The following is a 17212-nucleotide window of genomic DNA, read 5'->3' as shown; positions in this document are numbered from 1 at the left end:
AATTTATTCATCTGTCACTATTCCTGAGGATGGTGTTCCTTAAATATCGTATGATACATCAATCTTCTGATCTTTCTTTTCTGGATTTGAGCAATGTGTGTTTAGTCTTACATGAAAAAAACATCCTGTTTTTATCATTTAGTGTGTGATTTCGTCTTTTGTTGCTCAGTAAAACTGGTGGAGTGAGACTCGTGTCCAACAGGTTAGAAAACCAATGGAAGGATTCAGAAGTTTCATCCCATGTGCAATGTTTGCTTGCTTGCATATCCTGATGTTTCAAAACAAAACACTGAAGGGTTTAAAATAGTTTTTGTCTGTCTCAAAATTGGTTATTTTTTTGTTCACAAGTCTTTCACCTGGCTTCTATAACATTAGCAAATCTAATTAGTAGCTTGCAGATTGCATCTGAGGCAGGAAAATATAACTGGAATGCACCAGTGGCAACAGGCTTCTTTGTTTCAGGCTGTGGTAATAAATATGCCTGAAAGTGAAATCTAATAATGACTAATATATATATTTTAAGATAAATAGCAATATGATGATCAAGGCTGGTCTGTCTTACAACAGATTTTAACACTTGAGCAGTTCTGCTTTGGACCAAATATGTGTCTTCCACACAGAGTTTTAATTTTCTTTTTAGTGTACCTTGCACAAAAATCATGGTCATGTTAATTGCTGTAATATTTAACAGTAGTCAGGCAAATCTGTTGTTACTAGCTATGAAAAAACCAGTTCCAAAAGGATTAACAATTACGAGCTCCAGTGATGTTAACAACTTGTTTACATGGACTGCAAGGTTGTATTTGATTTAATAGTTTTTAACATGACTCCTGAGGTCACATTCTAAGACAATCTAGGTTTCTATTGTAATTAAGCTCTCAATTTGGGGGGGCGGGGGAAGCCCTATGAGTTTATAGAACAATTCTTTTTATAGTTATATATGTGAGCACAAGTAGTCATGGACTTTGTTTGTTGTGGCTTTTTGGTCTTTTTAGTTCAACCACAAATAGCTGTTCACAATGACTCCTACACACAACTACCACGTTACATCTCCAGCTCCCTCCAGGACTTTCTCCCTCTGTGGAGGGGCTGCTGGTCCAGGGTTCTGCCCGCCTCCTGACGGGCTGTTCCAGGGTTCCATTGCTGCTCGTTGAACTTGGCCGATGAGTTTAGAAATCACCAGAGTCAAGTTTAAGCAACAGCGTAACTGTATAAGCCCCGTTTCTTTAGAAAAGCTAAACATAACCCTTTACTTATGCTGATATCAACAGCTGTGCACGTTGCAGGGCGCGTGAGAAGAGGAAAGTTTGTGTGGACCACCAGCATCTGTTCTGGGTGGATAATGTAGATGGCAATTGAGCAAAGTGACTTGGAAGTGAAGAACTCTCCATTCGCTAACTGATTTTCATAAGACTTCAATGAATCTTTAATGAATCCCCACTCTGAAAGGAAAATTCCCTACTTGGGAAGGAGACCCAGACATTTTAATTTTATGTATCCGTGGAAGGGAAATAATGCAATTTATGAGAAGAAAAGAGGCTTCTGAATCGAGCACTAGCCTAGTTACATGGTCACAAAGTCGCTGGATTGTGGCTGCCTGCAAATGCGCTGGCTTAAAAGTCAAATTCTACAGCATTTGTTGATGTGAATATTTCTTAAATAATAAAAATTTTCATTAGATCACAACCGTATTAAAAGAGACTCTTTTTGTATATTTACGGTATTTTTCAGCTATCTTAAAATAAATAACTGAAGTGGTACAAATCTGGCATCTATCTGAGATTTCTCATTCCTTTCGTGGGCGGCTGCTGCTTCCTCTCCTGGGACAACCAAAGTTTTGCTTTTCTCCTACAAAGCATGGGAGGACTTTCCTTACTGAAAGAGGTGAAAGGGGATTTGGGCTGTGGTCTGAGCAGTCCTGAAGGAGGAAACCACCGTGCCTGGAGGGAAGCTTGTCCCTGTCTTGTGGCCCTCTAGCCATGAGCTCCCCTGCCACCACCTCTGCCTGCTGCCCAGGCCGTGACTGAACTTGCTACTCCTGGTACTGGTAGAAGTAGTGACGTTGGTAGATATAGGTGAATAATTTCCTTATGTAAACAGCAACTGTTCTTGACAGGAAGCACATGAGCTGTTTCATCATTGACAACAGTTTGGCAATGTAGACATGAGCCCAGCTGGGAATCCTGTGCCTGAACCTGGATTTGGCCTTTCAGTACTTAAAGAGGCCTATAAGAAAGGTGGTGACAGACTTTTTAGAAGGGCCTCTTCTGATAGGATAAGGGGTGGTGGTTTTAAACTAAAAGAAGGGAGGTGCAGGCTAGACATAAGGAAGAGATTTTTTACAATGGGGGTGGTGAAACACTGGCCCGGGTTGCCCAGAGAGATGGTAGATGCCCCATCCCTGGAGACATTCAAGGCCAAGCTGGACGGGACTCTGACCAACCTGATCTGGTTGCAGATGTCCCTGCTCATTGCAGGGGCTTGGACTAGATGACCTTTGAAGGTCCTTTCCAACCCAAACTATTCTATGATTCAGCAGATCTGGATAAACCCCTTGAGTGGGTCCTTGAGTCCCAGCACAATAAGCAGCGATCTTCTCTTATGTATTTCAGAGTGTATCTCCTTAAGACAGATGCCACGTCTGTCATATGTATTTAAAGTGCTTGATGTGCTCAATCCAGCACATGCTCAGCAGGTCCTTGATATCATTTGGAGAATCTAAGTATAATTGCCTGATTATTACATCTTATGGAGAAAATAGGACATGATTAGGCCATTAAAAGGTTGTATGCTGACTAACAGGATGAAGATTGCAATGACGATTCAAGTTTTTCCTGTCTCTTGAGGGCTCAAATTTCCAAAGTTTAGTAAAGAAGGTTTTATCGTATGAATACGTGTAGGCTGCCATGCCGGCTGTATTTTGGGGCTGCCATGGAAGCACAGTTCCCCTCTCTCAGAGTGAAGAGAGTAGAAAGCAACAGCACCATGCGGTTACCTGCTGTACGTACCTGACAGCAGAGAGGTGCTCATGGGTTTCTTTGCTATTTACCAGACACCAAAGCAGTGTTGAGGCCAAAATGCGCAGATGCGATGAACACTCCTGTCCTCATCACCCTACCAGCCAGATAAGGTTGTTCTGCCTAGTCTTTTCTTAGCACCTGCTTTTAATTTATTCTATCTCCTAATCCTGTAATTAGCTTATCACATTCTTTATTTTCAGCCATGCTCTCTGCTCTTTTTCAGTTTTCCTCCTTGGTTATTCTTTGAATTATCTGCAGGGTAATGATCAAAACTCTTGTTCTACATTATGGAAGCACAAGAGCTTTTTATGTGAAACTGTAGATTTTTCTCCCCCCACCCCCCTCTTTTTTTTTCTGTAACCTCAGTCTTGGAAACAGCTGAATCCCTTGAGCAAAAGCTTCCCAAAAAAAGATCCTATTAGTCAGACAGCTAACATTAGGAATGTTTAGCCTGAATTGTTCAAAGTTATCCTAAAGCAGAGTATTACAATGGAAAATGTTAAGTAGCTTCCACATAAATGTGGCTACTTGTGCTGCCATTAATAACCTTGGCCTTGTAGAGAATGTTCTTGTGCTAGCTAAATTAGATTAACCAGTAAATTTCCTCCATCTTTAATGTTTATCACATTTATGACTTCTGGGCTTAAGTCTGCTGCCACTAAAACTGATGGTGACACTGTTGGATTCTGTGTGAACATGGACTTTTCAGGAATGATGTCAGAATTTTGTACTGTTGAAATCTGTGAATATTAAGACTACAAGAATAAAGACATTACAATACAAAACTAAAGTGAATAGCTTTCAGAACAGGCTTAAGTGTGAACAAGAAAGTGTATGGCATTTCAGTTAGTTTTAATGTTAGCTTGTAAAAATCTTGAAGTATATTAAGAACACAGGAGTCCCCATGGCTTCTGGTAAAATTACATTGTTAATGTTGTAGAAAAAAAAATTGTGTGATGAAGGTTTCAATTCCATTTTTCTGAATGTTTCTTGTATCCAAAGAATTACAACTCTCGGGAGAGCATAATATAATATCTAAAGTCATATTGGTATTTAATGTTTTATCATTGTAGTTCTGATTCCAGTCTCTGCACCTTATTCCATCACCCTCAGATATGCTGTGTTGTTATTCAGATTTAAATAGCTTTTAGCACTCACTGACAAAAAAGCCTTTCCAAGAATGTTGTCTGCATTGCTTGCTAAAAACCAGGATAGTATAAATCTCCTGCACTGGTAATGTCTGTCTGGTGCCACAATTAAATAGAAGAAAACAGGTAGCATCCCAGCTGGCGTGTTGCCACTTGGGCGTAGTAACATGTGCTCTGTGCCTAAGTACAGGTGAGACATTTATGACTTAAAATACTGAGCTATTTTCTCTTATATTTTGTACGTGCTGCCAATTTTTTTGGCCTAATTTAAGTCTGGAGTATCTTCAATGCTGTTTCCTGTTGGTTTACAAATTCCCAGAGGTTTTTTTTCAGAGCTAACTACTGCTGTACCAGGGCACGGGCCAGGCCAGAGAAAGTGGTTCAGTGGGATAACTTGCCTCACTGGGCTGCTGTCACATCCCAGCTACCTGGAGTAGTTTTGTGCTGTTCTGCCATGCATAGAATCATAGAATAGTCTGGGTTGGAAAGGGCCTTCAAAGTTCATCCAGTCCAACCCCATTGCCATGACCAGGAACTTCTTCAACCAGATCAGGCTGCTCAAAGCCCCATCCAGCCTGGCCTGGGATGTCTCCAGGGATGGGGCATCAACAGCCTCTCTGGGCAACATTGGCCAGTGTTTTGCCACCCTTGTAAATAGACAGCCTTCAGTCTGAGATCCATGCAGGCAAAATGTGAGGTATCTGTGAGCTGAGCCGTTCTGCTGAGCCTGTGCTTCGTTCCCTGCAACGTGCCAGGGAGTGGAAAGGGAGGTGGGAGATTTCGGTACGTCTCGGGAAATCTGTGCCGCCTCCTCCCCAGTTTGAAAGTGAGATGTGGTGGTGACTGAAGCCAAGAGTTTTACTGACCATGCCTGGAGAGCAGGGGCTTATTCCTGGCAGAGGCAGAGGAAAGCTGATGTCCCAGAAAATATGCAGGGACAGGAGTGATATCTGACCCAAAAATGACAGACTTTCCACATGCTCGTATCCATCGTACAGAGAATTCACAGTGTGGGCTCTTACTTGACCATCCTGTAAAGTGATCAGATCAGCTACAAATGAGCCTGTCTCTCTCGGAGTGCTCTGCTGAGCTAAACAGGACAACGTCTCTGAGGCTTTTTTGTGGCTGATTTTAATAGCAGCAGTCTCATCATGGTGTGTGGGGCTTTAATTGTGCACGTCCCATTAGTGCTAATGGAGTTACGCACCTGAAGTCTTGCGCACGGAGATGAGACTATAAATCTAGGGTTACAACCTCATTAAAGTTGTTTATTTCAAGTGTAATAGCCCTTTTGCCACCAGGATGCCTTAATTCACTACTCTATTTGTCCCTTTGAATGAAGTCTTCACATCTCAAGATCATAACTGCCTCTTCTGTGCCATGCCCTGAGATGACCATTCACACTTTTCTCCATCTCTGTTGCTCAGCATGGTAAAAAAAATAAGGCTGGGCCCATCTCCTGAGAGTCATTAGAAGCCTGATACAGATAACCTCTTTTTATTTTTTTTCCATCTTTTAGGCCTCACCAATTTCTGTATTGTTTCTCATTAAGGGTTCTAGAAGGTGCTGTGGGGCTATTCTGTTTCTCAGCACAACTTACCATCACTTTTGGAAACCCAGCTGTACTCAGCACTTCCCCCAGGCAGGGAGTCCAGGGGCCGAGGGGGGCACCTGGAGAAAGATGTGTGTGCACATCAAGGAATGAGCTGTTGTGGCACATGGAGAAAAGGATCTTTAAATATGAGCAGAGGAAGGAGTGATGGTGGGAAAACCAGGAGAGGACTGGGCTTATAGAAGCGAAGAGAGCTCACTTTCCTGAAGAACAGGTGCCAACAACTGATAGGATAAAAAGATGGGTTTCCCCAAGTATCAAAATGGGGTGAGGTCAGGCAGCTTGTAAAAGAGGGTGGTTTTTGAAGGGTGGACTGTGCTGATGGCAAGCAGAGAGGCAGTGGCCAGAGATGTCCTCTCCCATCCCACAAGAGGAGAAACCTCTTGACAAGTATGTACCTTGTCTCTTGTGTCCATCTTATGAAGATGAATACCTTGGTCTTCTGTTGTCTTGTGGTCTTTTCAGCCCTGAATTCTGTCTGTCTCTGAAGGGTGTTATGTGCAGGAATAACAGGGCCTTTCCTAATCCATCACAAATAGCAGATGACCAAAAAAACCCACAACAAAGAAACAAAAAAACATCCCAAAACTTTCATTTAATGGCCTTTGTTTTGAACTTCTAATTTTTTCAGCAAGGGGTGATTTTGTCCATACTGGTCTTGAACCTACTGCAATTAATAAGCCAAATGCCTATCACAGGTTGCCTTGAGAAGACTGGTTTGCCAAAGACATGAAGTGAAAAGTCTGTACGTTATAAAAAATGGTATAAGAAGGTTAATGATTATTTGATAATATCGGTCTTTTCTGACACGAAAGGATTGAAAAACCTGCTTTAGGCCCATGTTTCTGGATTTGGATTTTCATGAGTATTGTGCTTGTGGCAGGAGGACACGGGGGGGCACTGGGAGGACCAGGGGAAACGAGCGCTCGAGGCCAGGCCCATATGTTGGAGGGCAGCAGAGATGGGGGTGCAGGGGCCTACTCAGAAACAGGTTATGTTTCAAAAGCACAGGTAGGAAGGTGATCATTAAGAGGATAAGCAAAGAATAGATAATTTCAGAAAGCTTTTTGGTGGGGGAGAGGGAAGGGGAGGAATGAGTAAGGCACAGATTGCCCTAGCAAATTGACTGACATGAAGAAATGCTCATATGTGAGAAAGACACTAAAGGCAGATGCAAATGTGGATTTTCACATTGAGTGGGAGGTGTGCTGCATGGAGGAAGCTGAAACTTGGTAGCAAAATCATAAATGTGAGCAGACTGGAGCCAAAGATGAGCAGTCTACTGCAAGCAGTTGGACAATGTTGGTAAGCTGAGAAGAGAAAGTAGAGATTTGAACAGAGGTGACACTAAATGGAGATAAAGTTGATGGAATAGGAAACTTTTTCACAGGTAGTAGCTATTTAGTTCACAGGTGACTGTTTCTTCTGGAGAATCGGAGTGTGTCCTCACCAGTTAGATCTGCAAAGCCAGAGCCCATCCCCTTCTCCAAGCTGCCATGTTCATCACATCTCCTGGTACCATCCTGTCTTGTCCAGTGGTTGTTGTTCCTGTTCACGTGTGCAAGTCCCTTTCTGAATAAGCTTTAAAAGCATTGCAGAGCTTCCACTTCACTTTTGCATTCTATTTTCACTATTCAACTCAACAAGTTAATTTGCAAAGGTAGTTATCACGGTTTGAAACACCTCATTTGGAGATGGATTCAGATCTGACAGCAGCAGGTATTGAACTCCATGTTGTGTGTTGAAATAATAACCAAAATGGATCTTTACCTTGTTATTTCTATTTCCATTTTATTTTCTTATTAATTTAGGTGAGTAAGGTTGCCCCGAAGTACCTGTTTCAACTGAGGCTGCACAGTACACTACAGCTGGACCCATAGAAACCACCTTAGAAGCATTTTAAATTCATTTAAAGACTTGGTTGAGACATCTCTGAGATTTCAGGTGTACTGAATGCTTTTGTCTGCTTTGCTGTGCTAATGGTATGCGTGCAATTGGCATGCAGTCATAGAATGGTTTTGGGTGGAAGGGACCTTAAAGATTGCCTAGTTCCAACCCCCCTGCCATGGGCAGGGACACCTTCACTAGACCAGGTTGCTCAAAGCCCCATCCAACGTGGCCTTGAGCACTCCCAGGGATGGGGCATCCACAGCTTCTCTGGGCAGCCTGTTCCAGTGTCTCACCACTCTCATGGTGAAGAATTTCTTCTTTATATCGAATCTAAATCTATCCTCTTTTGATTTAAAGCCATTACCCCTTGTCCTATCACTACATGCCCTTGTAAAAAGTTCCTCTCCATCTTTCATAACTTTTCGAGCTATGGCATCACAGAATCAGTTATTGTCCAGGCAGAGCTGTCCTTTTCCCCATCTATAACTAAGACCATCACTTCTCATCCATCCCTTGGTGCTGCACTGGCAAGGCAAGCAGCTGAACTGGCTTTGCAGTCATTCAGTTTCTGCAAGCCCAGGGAGACAGTGAGGACCCTTCATTTGAGGACTCTTCAGTGAAACTGCTGGCTCTACCCCATTTGTGATAATCACAGGCATTTATCTATTAAAAGAAACAAATTCAGACACTGTCAGTTTGTACCAACTTTTGTTCTGCACTTAGCTGGTTTGTTGTTCTAGAGCTGTGCAGTTTTTTGTTGTTTTTAAGGGGTTTTAATTTTTATCCAAATCAGCACAATCAGGCCATTTTATTTTAACATCTGGCTTTGAGTCACGTTTAACATTGGCAGGCGATTAATAAAAGCATTCTGTTGTTTCCCTGTGAAACAAGATATTTTTTTTTTCCTGGCATCTAGGTATGTACTGTGCTCTGCAGAAAGTGCATCTCACAGTTCCTCAAAAAAGTTTCCTAATTGTAGACTGGGTAGGATAAATATTTAGCAATCGACTTGGCAGGGGAAGTGTTGCCAGAAGACACCACCCAGGGAGCACTCCACCACCTACTCCTTGACCATATCCAGCAGTACTGGTACCACCAGGATCTGGGCTGCCATGCCACCCAGCTTGCTGATTCCTGGCCTGGGCAACCACTTTGATGAGGCCAAACAAGTTGTCTTTCATCTAGAGGCTACCACCTGCTAAGAGTGCTTGTGTATCACTCACCCGCGGTGCAATTTATCTCAAGTGGCTTCTGCTGCTTGTGTTGGACCTGATCGTTTGGGCATCTCTCAGTGAAGAGTGCAGTGGTCAGGGGACCAGATGTCTGCACCTACTTCTGAATGAGATGTTTCTGTCCTGAGCTCTGCTGACTGCAGAGGAGGCACAGGATTACATGTTCAGGTGTAGTCAGACCTTTAGTCAAATGAATGTAGCTTCTGGTACTTCCAACAAGATCATGTTAGCATTGAGGGTCCCACCTGGTTTGTCCTGGCTCATCCATATCTTCCGTATACCCTTTATGTGTAGACGAGATCCATCTCCTCATCCTGGGCATGTACTACTTTGAATTTCCACCTGGAGATGGGAACAGAATAAGTCAACATGTGAGGAGTGTCCCCACTGAGCTGTGCCACCCCCATCTGCCTTTGCCAGCAGGTGCTTTGCATGTGCTCCTGCATGCTCTGAAAATCGAGTCCCCACTGATAATCAAGCTTTGAAATATGGAACATGCCTGTCCTAGGGAGAGAATCGTGTTGGTTGCATGAATTGTATCATGTTGCTGGCTTTGTCGGTATTTTTGTATAGCTACAAATATTTTCTATCAAGTTTTATTAAGTGAGACCCACATACTTCTTCCAGCTGTGACCATGCGGTCTGTTCCTGTAGAGCTGTTTACCCCGCCCTTGCTCAGTAACGCTTCACAGTCCTGCTGTGGTGCAGATGAAGAATTCGGGTTTGAAGCTGACAATCTGATTCCCATTAAAGCTGTATGGAAATTTGCCACACACCTGCCTGAGAAGCTGGAATAAATAATTCAGTGCTGCACACTAATGGCGAGAGGATAACCTGAATAACCTTGTACTGAGCTAAGCTCCTCAATGTTCTGTCCTTTCATGACAAGAGAAGGAAAAAACCCCAAGACAGACACGGGGAGGTTGAAAGGGGCTGTGGACTTTCTCTCTCTTGGAATGGGCTTTCAGCCCTTCCAAAAGGAAGGGACCGACATCTGGTATAGCTGAGGAACACAGCGATGAGAGCAAGCTGAGACCCAGTAACACTCACTGGGGACCGTCAGCAGCCACGAGAATGTGACTGAGTTAATTGCTGCATGTTAATAACCATACAAGGCAAAAAAAAAAGAGTGTGTAAATCTTTGTGTCTGGCTCCCATTTTCAGAAATACCTTTTGACTTTAGGAGCAAGCGTCGTAAGCAGAATTCAGACTCTTCATAGCACAGATCACTTTTGCAAGGAAGGCCACGTTCATTAACCATTAACTGTGGGAGCAACTCTCCTACAAGCGTGACTGATCTGCCCTCACTTGGATGCAACTACAGAAAGTTATTTTGAAAGCCAGGCACACAGGAGCTGTGGGCAGACACTTCTAGGTGTAGGTCCTGTGCTACTTAGGAAGTCAGTTGGTCATACTGGTTTCTTCGTGCTTTCTCACTTTTTTTTTGCTGTCTACATGCCCATGGGTACCTAGTGACTAACATCCGGAGCAAGCATCATCAGATCAAGCTGCTGTTGTTCACTTTTATATTTTATGTCTCTAAAAAGGCTAAGCATCTCACATGAGAGGTGAAGGCATCTTGTTTTTCTTTTGGAGTTGACGAGGTAATTTATGATAAAATAATCTTAACAAATACTGGTTTACATTCTAAAAAACTTGATTTGCGTAAAATCATGTTAGCTTTTTGTCTGCACCACCTTTTAATTTTCATTGTTTCTTATTCTTGAAAGCAAAATAATCTCTGCATCCAGGCAGTTGGTGATCTCTAAGTTACACTGGAGACAATATATCTCATTCAGCAAGAATGATGCGCTAACTCCAATACATGGTGCAGCCTGTTGAAAAAGAGAGTCTAATCTTGCTAAATACATTAATAGGTTATGTAATAACTTTAACAACTGACGTTTGTGACTGTGGGGTCATGGGGTTCAATGACAGCTCCCTCCGTCCTGCCCTGTTTCCAAGCCTATAACTGCACCTGATGTGCAGTGGATGCTTCTGTTGTCACCTGAAGCTGAAGCTCCATCAGTTGCATAGACACCTCTTAATCCTCTGCAACCTTTTTACCTACAAACTTGCCATTGCAGGCCTGGTCTTGAGTAAAAAAACCCAACAAAATCTTGGATGTCAGCAGGTGTGCCACCCCAGTCTGAGGAGGTGCCCCACTGCAGGCCTGTTTGCCTGGCCCTGGCAGCGGTGATGGGCTCCTGTCCCCACTGCGCTGCCCCAGACCCTTGTGGGAGCGACCGCCTGGGAGGAGAGATAACCTGCAGCTACAAACACAGCCTTGCTTTCAAAGCAAGCAGGAGAAAATCTGTAGATGCAGATAGGGAGAATATTTGCTCAACAGAAAGTTGTCATTCTCATAGCATTGCTTTCCAGTGCTGTAAACTCTCTGGGCTGATGTAAATAATATCAGTGGATTAAACAGAAGTGGTTTCTACTATCACGTAGTTACTGTAATTATTTCCAAGCCGTATGGCAAAGAGATTTTTTTTCTGGCATGTCTGTGCTTGGAGGCAAGCTGTAGGTAGGTCTGCATGCTCAATTTCAGCATTTAATCTCGGGACAAGTAGGTTAACAAGTAGTCTCTCAATGACATTACAGTATATTGTGTTTACGATGTCAAACTAAGGCCATTCTCATTTTTTGACTTCTATAAAACACCCCATATACTGTACTAGGAAATAGTCACTTTCTTACATATGATGTGCCAGGTTGGTGTAGTGAGACAGTTTTGGTACATTTCCAAAGAAACTAGACTTCTGGGATTTTTTATTTCATTCCACCCAATGCAATCTGATCTACTGTGGGTCCCATGTGAAGTCAGTTTATGTACCTTTGGCCACACAACTCCGCATGATTACTAGCTGACTTTCTTGGCTCTAAGAAAAGCTGTCAGGCAATTTTTTGATGTTAGCTCCAAACAAGGAGAATCAGGGAGCTTGCTGGTCCTGGTTCTGCACACAAATGGGGAAAAAAGGCACATCTTTTCTTTAAATGCACAGTCATTTTAAAGAACAAAACAAACTCCTGAACTACATTTTTTCTCTGAGCAATTATTAGATGCTGGTTTCTTTAATGAGGAGAAACAACATTCTTGTACCCCTAATTGCAGACTGGAACAGATCTTGAAACAGAAAAATCTGCTTTACTAATAAAATCTACCAATCAGCTAAACGTGCATACCCAATAATTCCTTGCAGGTCATGCTAATTGCTCACTGAAAAACTGTGGGGTCTGTAGTACTTGAAAATACCTTTTACATGTTATTATTTCTCAGTCTTTGTTTGCATTTGGTGATGTCAGGATGCCAAATTTATAAATAATGGGGTCTTTTCACCTTTTATTTAACCACTGGATGAGCCAGACTCCCCTGGTTGCAGCTATGGTTTAACTCTGTTGCACTCCAGGGCTGGGATGGTGGGCGGGTTGGTCCCACGGTGGGGGATGAAGCAGCATCGCTGCCCATCAGACAGCTCAGCACAGTGGGTCCCATCCTGCCCCAGCTAACGCTGCTGACCAGGGCATGTGGGAGCAGGGTGGGGAGGAGGTTTGGAGAAATTTGACTCGAGATGCAGCTTTTGCAGCTTGGACCTACTTCTGTTGCTGGCCAGGGAAAATGTTGCTGCTAGTTTCTGTGTGATGGAGGAAGAGCAGGAGGAGGTGGCACGTTCCTGACTGCAGCAGGAGAAGACGCAGGCTCTGGGAGCTGAAGTCACAGCTCTACCCTATTTCACAGTAGCTAAATGAGCATTTCTCAATCTTTTAAAATCAAAGGACCAAGAAGCCTTTTTGATCTGAGCACCAGAGGCCAGGGAACGAACAGTGCCTGTGGGCAGGCACTGACATAAGCACCTGCTAACTGCGTGGGATGGCGTGTGTGTATTTTGGTTTAGTTTCTTAATTATTTTTCTGCAGTCAATTCATGGACCACCTTCTGGTTCCTTATGGATTGTGGATTGCCCATGGGCCCCTCGGTGCAATGCTGAGCTGAGTTACTTATGAACTTGGGCTGCACTCGAGGCATTAAAGATGAAAGATTTATGTCCTATTACATATATTCTCTGAAATAATTGCCTCTGTCTCAAGCACTTTGATATTGATAAGTGACTGAAGTGGAATCTGTGGTTCCTATCTAGTCGTACATGCCTTGTTTTGAATTATCCACCTTCACTGAACAGTTTCCCCGTATAAGCTTAAATTTAGCAATTATTTCTTTGCAATGGTCTACATTAATGCAGGCATTGCATCCAAGGGTTTAATCTAACGTACGTTTCAGGTGAAACATTAGAAATCTTCCAGCATCTGTAATAATTTTGTGTATTAACTGAAGGAATTTTCAAATCTAAATTTCAAAAAATATGCTTAAATAATGTGGGCCAGCTTCTAAGTGGCTACCGAAAGGAAACTGGAAGATGGATGCTCCCTTTCTAGCCCATGTGAACATAAAAAGCTGGACTTCAAGGCCAGCTCAGTGTAGTTTTGGTTTGCTAAGTTTACTGCTTCATAAGAGGCATGAGGTCTTTCCTGGGGATGGATGAAACTCTGGCAGGAAACAGGGGGGCATGTCTGCATGGCTCTGTTGCAGGGGGCTGCGTGCTGCTGCCCCACGGTATGTCTCAGGGTCAGCTGGGGTCCTTCTGGGGGATGTTTGTTTCTGTTGTGTCAAATCAGTGAGAGCCCGTGGACATTGGAGTCAGCTGGTATTAGCTGGTGGTCACCAGCTTAAGCTGACAACACACACGTGAAAATCTTCTCCTGATTAGGAGTTGGCAGATACACTGGGGGTTTTGTGGGAGGATGTGTGGTCGGGGTGGAGAGCAGGAAGGGCCCAATTTACATCACTTTATTAACCCCTGTTAATTCCTGTGACCAAGACCTTGGCCAAATGTGAAAAAAACATTGTTTTTGCCTCAGAGAGGTATCATGTAGCCATGTTTCATGCACAGATCATGACTTCAGGCTGAGACCTGGTGGTTCTGCAGCAGTGGTCTGTTCCTGCTCCTGGCACCCACCTACACGTGGGGCAGATCCCAAAGGAACAGAGGATGAAGGTAGCCCAGAAAGGTGGGTAACGGTATGATAATGATAATGAAAAGGTAAATCAATTATTATGTGGGAAAAGGGTAATTAGTGAGCAGGTTACTGCATAGCAGCTGAGCTCTTAATCTGTTTGGTCAGGCTGAGTTTTTCAGGAGTAGCTGATGGGCTGTAATTCTGGATCTCTGGGGTATGCACATCTCCTTCTGTGGGGAACTGGCTGGAGTGATAAATCTGGCTATGCTGCAGTAGAGCTTAACCCCGCTTGTGAACAGCCACTGTAAAAACATTTGGGGCATGTGCTGTATTTTAAACATTGATGTCGTGGCCGCTTTTGTTGCTGTTTCAAAACACTGTAAGAGACAAGGCAACAGGATTATATAGTTCTCCAGCTCTGTTTTGTTTGTTCCTAATCTTAAAGTGACTTTTTTTTTTTCAGTCATAAAGAGCATTCTTTTCATTTTCTTTTAATTTTGTCTGCCGCTTTGGATGTCAGATCTGGTTTATATACTCAGTGTGCACACACATTCCTTAAAATAGAGGGATCCTGCTATTTTGCCTCAGGCACTTTGCAACCCATTCCTGGTTATAGCAACAGCAAATCTATTTGAAGAGCAATACCCTTCTGCCCTGCCAAGTCCATGGCTCGCAGTGGAGTTGGTGCAGGCAACATTGGACCTCTGTGCTCTCCTCATACCCTACCGAACTAAATGTTCCCTCATAGTTAAGACATTAGGATTTTTTTTGGCCAAAGGAGGGGATGAGGAGGGGAAAACTCCTCACCTGCCCTGTAGGAACATGGACTCTCCTGCAGTCAGTTGGAAAAATGATGGTGCAACAATTTTCTTGTGTGGCTCCTGATGCTGAGTGTTTTCTTTAAGCATCGTTTCCTGTGCAGTGGAATCTCAGGTTTCATTTTGTATTAGAAGAAGGTAATTTTCTAAGCAATGCTTTAAGTTTGTTGATTAAAAGCTTGAGAGAAAGACTTCAAGGCTCAAAACCCAAAAGGTGAACAAGAAGAAACCCACAGGGTATTATTATTAAGACAAACAAACAAGCCAACCAACTAACCAACCCAACAAATAAAGACCGTCTGGCCTGTTTTCTGATTGGGGCTGGCAGTGTTGTCCACGTCTGTCTGTTGTACTGACATTTTCAATGCTCTTTTTGTTCCTCCTCTTCTCCCTGGGCTTCTAATTTTGTGAATGATATTTTTATAAATGCTTCTTCTTGGGTGTATTTGGTGCTGGTAAAGGGAGAAATCAGGAGAAATGCTATAATCTGATCTGCTTTGGGCTTGGTTCTGTTTTTCTGTGCATGTTTCTTGCTTGCTGGCCATGCTGTGTGCCTCCCTGATTGCCTCTGTTCTGGGTCAGTGGGTGTCAGTGGCTTGGGAGGGCGCCAGGTCCTCCTAAGGCTGATCTGCTTGGTCAGGACACTTTTACAAATATGCCTTACATCAATCTAATTGTCCTCTGCCCTGACAGAGCTGACAGCCTTCAGACCTCCCAGGATGTCCCCTCCTCTGCTTTTTGGCTTTCTCTCCATCGTTTTCCATACCATGTCTATCTCTTTCACTGCTAGAAGAGCTGAAGACTGAGCTGGAAATGGAGATACTGTGGATTTATTAAGAAGATCTGTTATTGTTATTTATTTTCCCCATGGTTCCTATACTAATGGCCATTGCAGCTCATGTTTTATTTCAGTCTGACATTTGACAATTTATTTAAGAATAATGGACCCTTACTTTCAAACTTTGCCTGAAAATATCCACAAGGCTTATGTTAGGATCTGGCGAAACCAGTAGCCCCATAGAATGGAGGATGCAGCAGTGCCATGTCTCCTAATTCAGCCAGCAGCGAGACTGAGCATTTTTCCCAGTAGGCACACGTGTGCACACCTATGTGCACTGCTTAAAAGTAGCACAAAATAAAGCAAACAGAAATACACAAACACAGATGGCACAAATGACCTAATTCTGTCCCCTTCTCTGGCTCAGCAGGATGGAAGTCCAGTCATAGGAATGTACAGATATTCATGTCTACAAAGTAGATCCCTCCAGCAGCTGGGCTCAGACTGGTTTTCAGTCTCCCCAGTTTCTGGCACCCACATAAGTGAGGTCCCAAGGCCACAGCTCCACTCCAGTTGCTGTGTTCAGACCCCCTTATGCACACATGCATGCAGAAGAGAGAGCCTTACTTCCAGAAAAGAGGTAGAAATTGAGTTGTTTAAGAACATAAGACAGATTGCTGCATGGCCAGACAAACATATTGACCAGACATCTTTTTATGTGCAGCTGGCTCCTTTTACATCCTTTTCCCTCTGTTTTCCCACATTTATTCCTCCCCAAACCACATCACTCCCACCCTTTCCCAGCCTTTGATCCCTCCCCTAAACATCCCATAATAAGTCTTGTACAATTCTAGCATGCAATTCCCCTCATCCCCTAAGGAGTCCTGTCCCACAGGGCAGGGACCCCCCAGCCTGTGTGGTACCCCAAAGCACTACCTCTGGGGACTCACAGTGCTGGGTTTCAGCCCGTGGGGCTGATGCTCCTCTGGGACAGCCCTGGTGGGGCTGAGACACGTGTTTTTGTCTCTGACTGGGGTTTCCCCGGTGCCCCTGTGCTCTTCTGTGTGGGTGGGGGTGAGCCTTTCATCATACAATTTAACAGGTTATTTCTGGAACAAGAAATTGTCCAGAAACACTAGAGATTACCCCTAGGTCAGCCAAGACTTATGCATGTTCAGAAATGCCTGAGTGACTTAGCAGTCTCATGTCCTTCCTTGATACTTAGGAACGTAAAACTCCTCAAAAAAAGGTTGCTGTTTGTGGTCACAACTTGCTTCTGAACAGGGGACTGAGGCTTTTCTCTGCAATATTTACTTCCGTTTTGACTGGTATTGCACAAGCCATGGATTTTGTACTACGAAAACTGCTCCTAATGTAACAATTGATGGTGAAACTGCAGCACATATTTTAGTAAATAGAGACTTTCCGTCAGGACTGGATAAATAATAGAAAATGCATCATAGTATTTAGCAACTTTTTCCAATAGCAATTTTGTTCTAAGAGACAGTGATTTGTCAAATCCACTGTCTAAACCCTAATTGAAATGTGTTGCACTGATTGACAGAGCTATAGTCAACAACATTCAATGTAGAAATAAGTAGGATATTTTCTTCCTTGTGTGCTTGTTAGATTAAAGAGCTCTCAAGGATCAGAAGACGTGTCTCTGTCTAAGGAACAGAGGCATCTGTGAATGGT

This window comes from Columba livia, chromosome 2 (assembly GCF_036013475.1).
Source record: "Columba livia isolate bColLiv1 breed racing homer chromosome 2, bColLiv1.pat.W.v2, whole genome shotgun sequence".
NCBI lineage: Eukaryota > Metazoa > Chordata > Aves > Columbiformes > Columbidae > Columba > Columba livia.
The sequence above is the reverse complement of the archived record's forward strand: the minus strand, read 5'-3'. Positions refer to the sequence as shown.